This window comes from Callospermophilus lateralis, unplaced genomic scaffold (assembly GCF_048772815.1).
Source record: "Callospermophilus lateralis isolate mCalLat2 unplaced genomic scaffold, mCalLat2.hap1 Scaffold_237, whole genome shotgun sequence".
Lineage (NCBI taxonomy): Eukaryota > Metazoa > Chordata > Mammalia > Rodentia > Sciuridae > Callospermophilus > Callospermophilus lateralis.
In genome coordinates, this window is record NW_027513245.1 from 758,255 (window position 1) to 772,765 (window position 14,511).

The window sequence follows — 14,511 nt, forward strand, 5'->3', positions numbered from 1 at the left end:
AACTTCTAAACTCACCAATGACAGGTCCTACCTCCTAAAGGACTGCAGGGAACCATTTTTGTAAGCTTCCGGCCATGGTGGAACAAGGGTCTTCCTTCCTGCTGTTCCAATAACATGAGGCTTTCTTTCTTCTGACTCCCTTGCAGTCCTTTTAGGGTCCATAGTTATAGCAGTCTTTAAAGCAATCTAGGCTTTTAAAATTATTATTATTCTCCTCAAAATTCCAGCAGCCTTAGTTTACCACCAGATTCCAAAACACTTTGCACATATTTGAGGTTTTCTTATGGTAGTATGGCTGGTACCAGAATTTATATCAGTGTTCTTTTGCTACCATACCTATGATCACAAACTTAGAAACTTAAAAAAGGACCCACATGTTATCTCTCAGTTTCTGTGCATCAGACATCTAGCAGGACTCAACTGGGTTCCCAGCTCAAGGAGTCACAGCAGGACCAACTGAGGTCCCGCTGGCCTGTTTCCCTCAGGAACATCAGGTCCTCTTCTAGGCCCATTCTTGGGACTGGCAGAATACAGTTCCTTGCAGTTGCAGACTAAGGTTCCCGTGTCCTCCTGGGTATTTGGGCAGCAGTCACTCTTGGCTTTTTGCAGCCATTCTCCAATCCCTACTTATGGTCCTCTCCATCTTCAAAGGCCAGCAACATCAGGTCAAAATACAGTTGAGCAAAGATTCTCCCTGACAGTCACCCCCAAAGTGGGGTTTAGTTCTATAACCTTGCTTCAACTGGGACTTTATTTCATTTACTTTCATGTGTGATAAATGAGCTCCTGATATAACCCCCTACCATGAACTTTACCATGATGGTCCCTGCTCCCATCTGAGCATATTTTGATTATGTATTTCTCTCTATAGGTTCCCATGTGGCATCCAATGGCAGCACCTTGGTTCTCCTGAAGTTCAGGAACTGTGCCAGGTTTCTTTTATGTAACTTGTGTACATATCCAAAAGTCCTGCTTTTTTTCTTATCCATCACAAATTACATACTGAAGTGCTAGGCACTTATGTAATTGGAATTTCTAAATTCTTCCAGAAGCAAATAATGAATGCACATAAAAATAAAAGTAATAAAATATTCTTCATTGATTTCACTTTAAATTTAGCCCAATTAAACTAACAACAGGGATTATAAAATCAGTTCACTACAAAAATTCTATCAAATAAGAAATGTATCTTGAGAAGATTTAACTGATGCCAATTATTAAGTTACAGTAATTATTAAATTATTTTTTGCAAAATGCTCATATGCTTCAACATATTTTTAAAGCACATTAATTAAGCAAAAATAATATCTACTTTCTTCTTTGAGGGAAGCTCCTTCTACCCATGATTGCAGAAGATTAAAAACTATTTGCTTTTAACCTCCTAAGATTAAAAGAATGTAATCAGAGACAGAATGACAAATTGATTAAAATAAAAAGCTTTTTATAAAACTTGAAAAGTACTATCATCTTGTTATGTATTCATTCATATGAGTAATGTTCCATTTGAAGTCAAACAAAATATTTTCCAAAAGTTATGTTTCTGTTGAACTACTATATTTCAAGTTTCTCAGCCTTAACTTCTGTAAAAATCATGTTATATTGAATAAAAATGCAATTTTTAATAAATACAGAATCTAACACTGAAAAAGGTACAGATGGACAAATGTTTTTGTCTTGTGGTTTTCCTGTTTATTCATGTTAAACAGTATATAGAATTAAATCCATAAAAATGGAAGCTGTTTGAATCAGACCATCCTGATTCTAAGGTAACACAGAAGATCAGCTTTCTTTAAAATGGACAGAGAACTGGTATATGTGTGCTTTTGGTTTTTCTCTGGTGGGGAATTAATATGAAATATCAAGTTTTCAAAGGTTTCCATTTGTGGTCTTTAAAAAACATAGCTGTAATTTTGTGAACCTTATGCCAATAGCAGTGGGATTTGCCACCACCTCTGATGCTGAGCTGTCCTGGTCAACTGCTTTGACTTTTATAAGATGTGACAGGAAGCTACGTGGGGCAGTTTCAGAATCTAGACCTCACCAGCTTTCAGAGCTTTTCACAACCTCCTTCCCCACTGCCTCCAGCTCTTGAGGAACTCTGGACCCCCAGAAAGAGAAGGAGACCCAGTACCGAATTTTAAGGTCTCTCAGCTGCTAAACTACACATGCAGTGACCTCCCCCCACCCAGGGCAGCTGCATAAGGGAGTCCAATAGGCATCAGAGAAACCAGTTGGACACAGCATGGTGAGAAGTATAGGTAAGGGTTGTTTTCAGCCACTAGGCTTCAGGTTAAGGGATTCAGTGCAGCTACAAAGTACAAAAATCTAATCCTCCACCAAAAGCTGGTACAAAAAAATGAGTCCTCTATCCAAAGATCCACTTTACCACAGTCTTCTTTAGCAAACTGCTGTATATGAAGAGATTCTGTACCAACATTTTAATGATCTTTTTCTATTCAGTGAGTCAAAAGGAGGTAATATTATGTTCCTCATTTTCAGAAAAATGCATTAGAGAATAATATTAATAGAAAAGATCATTTTTATACTTTGAAAATTTGTACTTAATTTCTGCTATTCAAAAATTATACTTAGTGTATTTTTATCTTTAAATGAATTAAAATTTACAGTATCGCTTTATCACTGTAAGAGCTTGCAGGCTTCAACTAATCTTCAATTTCTCAGGGACAGGCAGCCAATTCTGCAGGTAATATTTCCTCCATTGTACTGTCATTGATTTCTCCTTTTTCTTGAGAATATTTTTTCTCCATGGCTTAGAGGAGTGAGAAAATCTATTGGGGTAAAATTCACCTAGACCAATATGAGAAATGGAGCCCACGAGTCGAAATCTAGGCTCCAGCTTGAGACACAAAAGCCTCCTGCCTCAGCAGAGCACAAACCAGAGCGGGGCTGCTGAGGGGCCCCACAGCTCTTCTGCTGCCGACTCTGTGATCCTGGTTCTTCTTTATTCCAGAGGGTTCCATCTTCAGTGGAATGTCTTGGCCTTCCTTAGTCAAGTGTACAGAATTTTCAGGTTGCAGGTTTAAAAGCTCTCATGAGGAAGGATTCCCCCTCTGAGAAATGCGTCATTTTATGTTCACCAGGTCTGGACTCAAACAATTATAAATCTGTATCCTCTACGCTAAGCGATGATCACCCACAGTGATGATGAAAGAAACAATTACTATTTAATTTAATAGTTAGTATTAAATAAAATGAGGTCCACACATGGAAAATCAAATTTCTGTTACTGGTTCCTAGAGCATTGTCTTGTCTTCCACCACTGCAGCTGTGACACTGGTCTGTAAGTGTGTTGAGTCATTTTTATTTTCTTATTTGTAATATCTGAATAATGACTGATTTGTTTTACCAATTCCTTAAAGTATATTTACATAAATAGCAGTAGTTCTGGATTTCATTTATTTAATTCATTCTATTATTAGTAGGGGAAATTGAAATAGGCAATAAATACTACTTCCCCTAGAGGGATTGTTATGGCTCTTGCTATTCCCAGTCTGATAAGGGCATATATTCCCAAATGTGCCCCAACTTAAGTAGGAGGTGGTGATTCCAACTCAGCTGTCACTTCCGACAACTGTCAGTATTCATTTAAGACAAATGGTTTCCCATTTCAATCAGCGAGCTATCCTAATTTTCATATGACACGAAAATATTTAGTTTAGATTCACACACACACATTTTCATTAAAATACATTTAAAAAAATTCTTCACAGTCATATAATCACCATCTGTTTTTCTACTAGATTTTGCTCTTATCATAAAGATTTATTTATTGATTTATTGTTATCTCATTTCTCCTTTTTCTTGAGAATATTTTTTCTCCTTGGCTTAGAGGAGTGACAAAATCTACTGGGGTAAAATTAACCTAAACCAATGTGAGAAATGGAGCCCACATGTGGAAATATAGGCTCTATCTTGAGAAACAAAATCATTGTGACAGAAATAGGTTCATTTTAGCACAAAAATTTCATCCTTAAAGTTTAGATTTTTTTCACTTTATTTTATTTGTGTATATATGTATATACATATATATGTGTGTGTATACACACACACACACACACACACACACACATACATATATATTTTAATGAGGTGCAGAGGACAAAACCCAGTGCTTCACATGTGCTAGGTAAGTGCTCTACCACTGAGCCGCAACCCCAATCCCTAAAGTTTAGAATTTTTCAATGAGCAAAGCAGAATTACTTGATGAATCTCAAATTAAAGGCAAACGTTCTTGCATGGGTCAAAAAGAAGTAATATTCATTTACCTCTTTGAGATCATTGATTTTCTCAGGTAGAATTTTCCCCCAGTATCTGAAAGTCCAAAAGGAACCTTGCTACCTGTCCTACCGCCTACCTCACTATCAGAGCCCCGCCTGGCTGTCTGGCACTCCTTCCCCAGGATGCACTTCAGGATGGACAATTTGGGGAATCATATGCATGCACCACAATCCGGTTCCTCGGCCTCCCATTGTCCTTCCCTGGGCAGTCCCCAGCCTGGCTTCCTCTGGCTCTCTGCTTGCCTATTTCTGCTCCACCATGCTGAGCTACATAGAATGGCAGAAGAGAGACATCAGGGTGATTTCTGATGGCTTAGTACACCATATAAACTAGGCCTCCCTAACTTCTTATTGCCCAAGAGAAACACCCCCTAATGATCAAACCATTGTTTGGGGGCTTTGTTATCCATACTCAACATAACCTCTAACTATGTTCCCAACCTGATGCCCTCTAGTCCCTGAGAAGTGCATCACAGTCATTTGAATAATGTCAACTGAAGTTGTGCAATATCCAGCCTGTGCAGTTATCTGTGGTGACCCTACACTGTCCTCAAACCATGAAGCTCCTAACATTCAAATATGATTTCACCTTAAAGTAAATTCAAAGACATACTCCTTCCTGAAGGATGTACAACATAGCTCCTTTTTTATTACTATTATTTCATGTGTTCTCTTACACAAAAGGATTGCTTCTTTCTTTCTTTCTTTCTTTTTTTTTCAGAAAGGGCTTAGTCAAAATTAAATAAAAAGAAAATAACATTTTAACTCCAAAAACGAAGGATTATGAATTAGGCCAACTGAGAGTGCTAAGAAATATGGGAACCTAGAAGAAATTGACGAGTAAAAAATGTACATGTTACACCAGGGGGCCATGTAACGTCTAGCCTAACTCAGACAAGGTGAAAGAAAACATTCAGAGAAACTGAGGACCCTGCATGCGACTCTTGGTTCTGCTGGGTTCTAGACCCCATCTGAGCCATTGCCACAGGAAAATGGGACAGTACCCTGCCACCTTTGTGGGATGGAAAACATGGTCTCCCAGGAGCCTCTGTGACCTTAGGAAAATGTCTCACCCCACAGACTCTGCCTTCCAATTTATTTTCGCGTTTTCCAGAACATTTTAATAATTTCCAAATGAATCTGATGGACCTTCCCGAGGTCAACAGTGCTAAGGCATGCCTGTTGAACAAGTTATGGAGACTTGGGAAAAGGAAGGAAGGAGGTATGGTTTTAGAAGAGCAGAGACTGAGGACAAGAAATAACCCTTTTTATTTTCTTGGGAACTTTTCAAGTTAATAATAAATTATGCACAACAAGTGAGTAATTTATCTGATTCACAGAAATCTCATCAGAGAATGCATAGTGGACATAGTAAATTATGAATGTCACCTTAACAAATGACATTTACCATTAGGTTCAAAGTAGTATAATTATATGCAATTCTTGTTATTATTATATATGACCACATGACACGGGAGTCAGGAAAGCAACTTTTTACTAAGTCCGTTTCTGCTAGTCTCAGATACTTCAAATATAGTTCAGAGAATACTCATGAGTGACATTTATCAGTATGAGGCACCTGATGACAGGCTGAGGGAGATGGCTGGCATTAAGAGGTCATTTAAGCTACACAGAAACCTGTAGTAGAAGAGGTGGGAAAATCAGTTCTGAGAATCCAGTGAATAGACATACATTAGAGGATTCTAATTTCCTTTTTAAAATTCCTTGCTGTATACAAGGAATGGACAAGAATGTGAATTCATGTTATCATGTGTACTGTAGATGTAATTTTGGGGTTTGACTGAGTTTTTGCACTAACTTAGGTGTCTAAGGAACACATGTAAAGTGGTGTAATCAACTACTTGATGATCATCGCTAGCAAGTCTTCATCTTGCTTAGCTGGTAATTCTGCAAAATGAATCATATTTGGAGGTTCTTTTAATTTTTTGAAGGAGAGGCTTTTTTCTTTCACATTTTATAAGTAAAGACTATTTTAAGACATGCTTTCAAGAATAGCACTGAATAAAGCTGGCACCTAATTTTTATTAAATGTGAAATTTAAATAAGGGTTCTTTTAAAAGAGTATTTAAGAGAGCAACACAGCTGGCTATCCCTATCAATACACTTATCATGCCAATCAAATCTTTTGCATGGTCTAGGTCTCCCTCAAGACCAATCAACATAACTAACAGAATGCACATGTTTGTGTAGATAAGGCTCTTATTAACATTAGCATTAAAATCATCTGGGATGAGTTTGATAGACCTTCCTTGTCTTAGTTCCAGCGTCTGCCATGTTTAATAGTGTGTGAGAGGACAGAATTTAAATTTGTGGGGAAATAGGAAAGATGGCCAGTGAGAACTTTTTTTCTGAACCTTTCCAGATTCAAAGTAACTAGAATACTGTGCAGGGTGCTATCTGAAAATAAGTAAGTACATATGGCTTGATATGGGAGGTGGTACATTTGCACCTCCCAGCAGTCCGGGGCTTGGTCCTAATCAGAGAAGCTTGGAAGGCCACTGATGCTTTGTGTCACAGTCACACACTGTGTGACTCTGTGTGTCAGCCTAGCGCCTAGCGTGCTGTGGATTGCTGCTGCCACTCTCCACACCCATGAGCCCCACCGGGCTGCTACTTCTGAGACCCACTGGTACATGTGGAAAATCTTGTGAGGTTTGTCTGGAACATGTGAAAAAGAGATGGTTTTGCCTGCAGCAGAGGGGGAGAAGCAAGTATGCTGAATGCTTTTGTACACTGTGGCCCAGTCGGAAAGCCTACTGGGAAGGCTCCTAAGAGCACTCTGTTGTGAGTAAACCTATGGACCTACTAGTTAAACAGGAGGACTAACACAAAGCCTCTACATTTTCATGCATTTCATTCAAAATTATTGGCACTCTAAAGTCAGATTATTCACCTTCAGAAGCTTTGAAGTCTTATAATGACTGAAAACTGAGCCTAGAAATAAATTGAAATTTATCTCTGCCAAAAAAAAAAAAAAAAGAAAATCAATGTACTCTATGAAAAGAGCAAAAACTTTATTAAAAAAACTAATTTTGAAATGTATAATTGTACTTTGGGATACTTGAACTAGTGGGGAGAATCTTTTGATGGAACTGCTGCTTCTAATTGGAAAAAACTATATTTGGGGCTGGGGATGTGGCTTAGTTGTAGGATGAATGCTAGCACACAGGAGGCCACAGCTTCCATTCCTAGTACCGCAACAACAAAAACAAACTATATTTTGTACACAAATGTGCTAAAATTGAGATGTCAATCTGTGCAGTCTACAAATTTGCTTAAGATCATCAAAGCAAACAAATTTAAAATATATGTTGAGCTTCCTCTTTTAAAAATATATGTTGATGCGTGTAGCTCTAAGTGGATTTTAAAAAGACAATTTCTAGGTAAAGATTTAAGCTGAACATTTTGTTCTTCTTAATATAAAGAAACCAGAATGGAGAATATATTAAGCAGAGTTTGCTTTGAACGTAGTAGATACCTTCCTACAAACGGAGAAAATTTTTGATTTAAGATTCTATAGAGAAGCAGTAATTGAAGGCGTCAGTAACTTCAAATTTATGCAGTTGTGAAGATAATTTCAGGAAATCTTATAAAGAAAAATAAGGAAAGTCATATGAAAAAAAAGGCATTTTTCAGAAAATGCCAGTACCTACTATTGGAGAAAATGATGGCTAAGAAACTGATTAAACAATGTGAATAGTAGCAGGAGTAAGAACTCTGCTCATGCTTTTTATAGCATGCAGGTAATTAACAAAAAGAAGTATTATAAAATTGTTATTATTAAAGATTTTCTATTGAGGAAAGCAATAAAAAATGAAATAAACTATTTGTATGTGAAATAAACTTTATTTATTTATTTATTTTAAAAAATATTTACTTTTTAGGTGTAGATGGACACAACACAATGCCTTTATTTTTATGTGATGCTGAGGATCGAACCCAGGTCCTGCCCATGCTAGGCAGCTCTCTACCACTGAGCCACAATCCCAGCCCCTGTTTTTTGATATATACATTTTTTTTAGCTGTAGATGGACAGGATACCTTTATTTATTTATTTATTTTTATGTGGTGCTGAGGATTGAACCCAGGGCTTTACACATGGGAGGTGAGTGCACTACCACTGAGCCACTATCCCAGCCCTGAAATAAAATTTATTTAAAGTAAAAAATTAAAATTCTAGATGGCCTGAAAATTATTGACAGCTTAGATGTAGCTGATGTTACTATAAACTGTATTCCATGCTGGGGGATAGTTATTAGAAAGGCCCACCAAACCAAGTTTCTGGAATTTCTTCATCAGGTAGAAACTATTTTAATTATCACACTAGCAAGTAGCTTAATGGAAATGAAATGTGATATACATGTTTCTCATTTAAAATTTTCAGTAAACATATAAATTGACAACTGTGAAACTGGAGTTAATCAGTGTTGCATGGCAAACTAAGTCATGATTAAAACTGTTCCATTTACGTATGAGGTGCCAAAATGCATCCTGCTATCATGTACAACTAATTAGAACAAATAATATATTTTTAAAAACTGCTTAAGCAAGCAAAACTACACTGAAATTTCACTTTACTCCAGTTAGAACATCAGCCATTAAGAGTAAAAACAATAATAAATGGTGGAGAAGATTTGGAGAAAAAGGAACACTTTTATACTGTTGATGGGATTGTAAATTAGTACAACCAGTATGGAAAATTAGTATGGAGGTTCCTCAAAAGATTTGGCATTGAAACACCATATGACCCAGCTAAACCACTGCATAGTATTTATCCTTAAGAATTAGTCATACTACAGCTACAGATGCATAATCATTTTATAACTGCTAAATTCACAATTGCCAAACTATGGAACCAGCCAAGGTGTCCATCAGTGAATGAATGGATAAAGAAAATGTGGTATGTATGCACAAAGGAGTTTTATTCAGCCAGGAAGAAAAATGAAATCATGGCATGTATAAGAAAATGAATAGAACTTGAGAACTTAGGTTAAGTGAAATAAGCCAAACTCAGAAGTTCAAAGGTGGTATGTTTTCTCAGATATGTGAAAGCTAGAGAGGAAAAAGGAAAATAAAGGTGTGTGTGTGGGGGAATCTCATGTAAATCTATAAATCCAGAGAAGATATCTGTTGAGGTGAGGGAAGGGGGGGAGGGAGCAAGCGATAAAAAGGACAAATACTGGTTAATGCTCCTGGCCAAATTGTTACATTGTGTTCATGTATGAATATGTTACAACAAATCCCCCATTATGTACAACTATAATGTGCCAGTAAAACTATTAAAACAAATAAGCTGTTTAAATCATAATTTATAGTTTCATAAAATCAACTTTCATCTAATTATGGAAAAATTAAACTTGACTGTCATTTTGGTTGTGTTCTGGAAAAAGAACCACCAAATTAAGGGTACATAAGTTAAAGCTAAAAATCAAGCCTCATGCCATGAATAAGCAATATGGGAGAGTAAGCACAAGCAGGTCTATTTGGTTGTGTTTCTACTTATGTATGCTTGTTATACTTCGAAATTCCTAAAACTAGGGAGACTGGCTTGGTATTTTGGGAAACATACTGGAAAATAAGAGAACTTTTGATTTTAGCAAAAACAATAAAAATAATAAATTCACCACGTTTTCCGCTCAGTCGGTTGCCACACACCTATTTTCCCAGCAGAAACCCGGGATCTAGACCTCTGGAGGGCGCAGGGCGAGCCAACAGCGGTCGCGTCCTGCACACAGCGAGGTGGCAGGCGGCGCTGCAGCGGAGCGTCCCCAACGGGCGGGCGGCGGCGGCCCGGCAGCGTCCCCCCTCTACCCATCCGTCGTGGAGTTCTGGGCTGGGAAAACATCCCCGCAATTCAGTGGACGGAAAGGCCACCAGGCCCTCGCGGGGCTGCAAGCTCAGTGGCCTCTGAGGCGCCCAGCGAGGGAGGGACGCGGCCCGCAGGACAAAGGCAGGCTCGCAGCCCAGGGAGGCGGCGACTACGGGGACCTCAGGTCGCCAGAACGCAGCACTGCCCTCTCCTCCGCTCCCCATGGAAAGGCGGAGCCAGGACGCCCGCCCCAAAGGCGTCACCTCCCAGCCGCGCATGCGCCAGCACCGGCCGCCAGGGAAGCGGGGAAAGGCCTCAGGGGCGGGGCCTGTGCAGCCCAAGGGGACCTGCCTGGGCAAGCGAAGCTAGCCACGGGGGCGGGGCGCTCGCCAGCGAGTTAGGAAGGGCCGACGCCGGGGGGTGTGGCCTGTCGGGCGTGTGAGGCCGGTGGGACGTCGGAGGCTGGGCCTCGAGGGCGGGCGGGGCCTGGGCGGGCGAAGAAAGGGCGGGGCGCGGCCTAGGGGCGGAGCTTCGGCGGCGCGGTGGAGCCGGCGGGTCCGGCTGTCAGAGACAGTCACTGCCCTGATGGCAGGTCGGGATGAGGAGCTGCATGGCCCGGGCTGCTGGGGCAGCCGGAGCTGGCCGTCGCAGGGAGCCAACTGGCGGATCTGCAGCTAGGAGCGCACCCCAGGCCGGCAGAGGAGGCGGCTGTAGCCGGATCCGGGAGCGCTGCCTGAGGCGGTGTGTCGCGCAGCCAGTGCCTGAGGCGACGGCGGTGTGGCCCCAGGTACTGAGGGGCGGCGGTGGCTGCGGGAGCGAGGCCCTCCGTTGGTCGGCAGCGCGCGACTGCTGCGGGGCTGGCGGAGACCCGCCTCCCCTCCGCGCCACCTCGGCTCTGGTGAGCCCTGCGCCGCGGGCTAGGAGGGTTGGCGGCGCCGCGCTGGACGCCGGCGGCGGCCCTCACAGGGGCTCTGAGGACCCCCCACGTTCCCGCGGACACACCCAGGGGCGGGCCGGGCGGCGGTGGGCGTGCTGGGCTGGGGGACCGCGGTGCAGGGCGCGGTCTCTGCCAGGCGGCCAGCCGTGGCGGCCAGGGTGCCGGACCCGGACCCTTTTGTCTCCCGGCCAAGCTGAACTAGGGCTGCCCCGCCGGTGCCTCTGCCCCGCGCCCGTGCTCAAGAGGAGTTCGCCGCAGCGCAGAGCGGGAGGTGGCCTCCGACCCTGTCCTGCGTGTCGCCCTTGGTGCAGCGTGGGGAAGGAGTCACGCTGTAGTGTGTTTGATTCATCATTCGTGGAAGGAATCCTCGCCTTCCCTTTTCTGTTAACCAGTTCCCATCCCGCCACAACCCTGGTGTTCTTTTCCTAGATTTTGCAAACTACCAACAAAGAAGTATGGGGAGTCCAGTTGATAGCCCCTGACTGCCATGCAGGACGGGCTGAGAGCGCTTCCTTGGAGGCGCTGTTCCACCAAGCTAGCCTCAGAGCCTTTGGGCCAAAATGAAGGGTGTCACTCCTTCAAGTGCGACAAGTCTCTTTCTCTCCCTTTCTAGGGTGAAAAGGTTTCAAAAATCGATATTAAATTATTAAAATCTGGCTGCTTAGGAATTACAACCATAGAAGAAAATAATGCAAAAGGGAAATAGAACGAGTATCTTTGAGGGGTAAGTGTCCCAACTTCTTGAAAGTGCCAGAGATGAGGTGTATGGATTTTTGAGACTGATGGGTGAACTGTAAATAAGCTTTTAATATATGGCATTTTGCACTAAGATATTTTTGTTTGTTTCGTTTTAGTTACTTATGGAAATTGTGGATTACCTGGACATCTTAAGACCCAGAAACCCGTTTATTAAGAATCTGCTGTCTTGAAAAATGCATTTTATGAATGCTTTGGATTAAGAAGGTGTAAACAGTGGTTTGTCATGTCTGCCACATAAGAGATAATCTGAATCAGTTCCCTCGCAGTTGCCCAGATGCCTAAAACTGGCAAGAACTAGTACTTGGAGTGGTCATCCTTCAACAGGAAATACAGAGCTACCTATGTACTATATAAATGCTATCTCTTTGATGATGTTTAAGATAATGGACAGCTTTTCCACATCAGATTTTCATACACACAATTAACACTGGAGTCTGGAGAAGCATTGTTATATATTGAAAGACTGAGTTTTCTCTTTTTGAGTTTTCCAGATTTATTATTTCATCTGTATGCTTGAAATCTCCACACTCACATAAACTCCAGACATAACGATGGAGCTGTATGACCCATCAAGATATACAAAAACTATTGGCAAGCTTTGGAACCAGTTGTTTTTGCATCTGTTCACAATTAATATATTCTCTGCTAATCAAGGATATGGAAGCAACTACATTCATGCACATTGTATTGATAAATTGTGACTGTTGAATTTTTCTGTAACTGGTTACTTTTGTCATTCAAATGCAAGTTATGTCCAAATGGATATAAAGACTATGTTGGAGTACCTAGCTCCTAGCCAGTGTTGAAGATAGAATACCTATTATGACTAATCCTTGGGAAGAAAAAGTCTGCAAAATGGCCCAAACGAGTTTACTGCATGAGAAGCAGTTTTACTGTAGGGAGTGGGTTTTCCACAATCTTCAGCATTGCCTCCAGGAGAAATCCAGCTGCTGCAGTAGTGCTGTCAACACACCGTCGCTTGTGATGAATTCTGGGAATAATGCTGGTGCTGTCTCAGGAAAGGCAGCTGCCTGGGGTGTGTTGTTGGTAGGAGGGCCTGGTAGTGGCAAGACAGCACTGTGTACTGAACTCTTATGGCCAAGTTCACCTACAAGCTTGCAGAGAGGTTTATATCGCCAGGCTTTGGCCTTTCATTTCTGCAAAGCCCAGGACTCTGATACTTTGTGTGTTGGAGGGTTCATTAGAGGTCTGGTTGCCCAGATATGCCACAGTGGACTACTCCAAGGATATGAGGACAAGCAATGAGATCCAGACATTCAAAGCCACTTACAGCCTGGGGAATGTGAGAGGAACCCAGCAGAAACATTCAAAAGGTAACAGCAAAGAATGTCATAGTGTTTAGGTTTCTATGCAACAATTAGTGATTTTTAGCTAGTTTTTTTTTTTTTTTGAGGTACTTTTACTAGTGCTGTGCAGTTGGGCTTAAATGGTGGTTGTGAGTACAACTGTTTATTTTAGTATTTGAAGAAACAGAATTTTGTATTGCACAGTATATAGATTAAAAGTAAGTCTTAACTGTTCTAGTTTAATAACAGAATGTTCCGTTTCTAACAGTAACTGTCAGTGGTAAGGGGAGTCTGTACTTATGATAAAGAAGAACAGTTAGCTGCCTGGAAACCAGGACTCATTTTCAGGGAGGATGAACTATTTATACTATGAGCTGAAGTAGAAGAACTCTCAGTGTAGAAGCCAGTACCTTTTTGTTTATAGCATATTATTTTTTACATGAAAATTTCTCCTTAAAAGGCATCATAGGCATTGAGAATCTGAAGAAAATTTGCTAATATGTTTTTGGGATTATTTCCATATTAACTTATTGAAAAGTTGAATTATAAGATTATGTGATATTTATAACATAGTGAAAATTTGGGATTATTTTAGTGCTTTTAGTGAGTGGTGCAGAGAACATTTTTCCCCCTTATTTTAGTTAAGCATTTGTTCATGGTGAGTGGACTGATCTAAGCAAGTTGCTTTTTGAAGTGGCTGCAGATTCAAAATCTGCTCAAGAAAACATAATTTCTTGAAAATATGATTTTTGCCTGTCACTTCCTTGGTCATTGTGAAAGTGGCAATTGGTTATTGTGTGCTGGCTGTTGACTCCCTTCTACTTGAATGACTCATTTTGCCACACACGTTTTTCTCCCCATATTAAATAGGGTTTAGCAGGTAAAAGTTTGTGCCCCAAGGATTATGGAACACTGTGCACTGGAGGTTTGTATGAGTGTGTCTCCAGGAGGATTGGAACAGTTTTGAGTAGCTCTGAAAAGGGGGATGCTTGTTTTTATGGTCTCCTCAAATCTAGTGTCATGAAATCTATAAAATTTGAAGGCATATTGATAATATTTAGTAATTATAGCAAACAGTATGTTAGTCATTGTTCTAAGAGTTTTATAAATATTAAACCATTTCATCTTCATAATGTTCTGTGAGGTCATTCCCATTTACATATGAGGAAACTGATGGGTGGAAAGTGGAGTAAACTGTCCAAGCTAGTTAAGTGGCATTTGAAGTATCTCTCTCCATATTTGTAATAATAGGTTTCTTTTAAGGACTTGATGAAAAGCGGAGTGATGTACAAGTTGGTGTGTGGTGAAGTTGGAGAGTGAGGGCTGGTTCACAGTGTGGCTAAGAAGAGGAATGATAGTGTAGAACTTAAACTTGTGAGG

General features: G+C 40.9%; 1 pseudogene; it reads left to right on the forward strand.

The window, feature by feature from the left end:
- Positions 1–12,646: 12,646 nt before the first annotated feature.
- On the forward strand, positions 12,647–13,162 carry LOC143387454 (ankyrin repeat domain-containing protein 50 pseudogene; annotated as a pseudogene).
- The last annotated feature ends 1,349 nt before the right edge of the window (positions 13,163–14,511 follow it).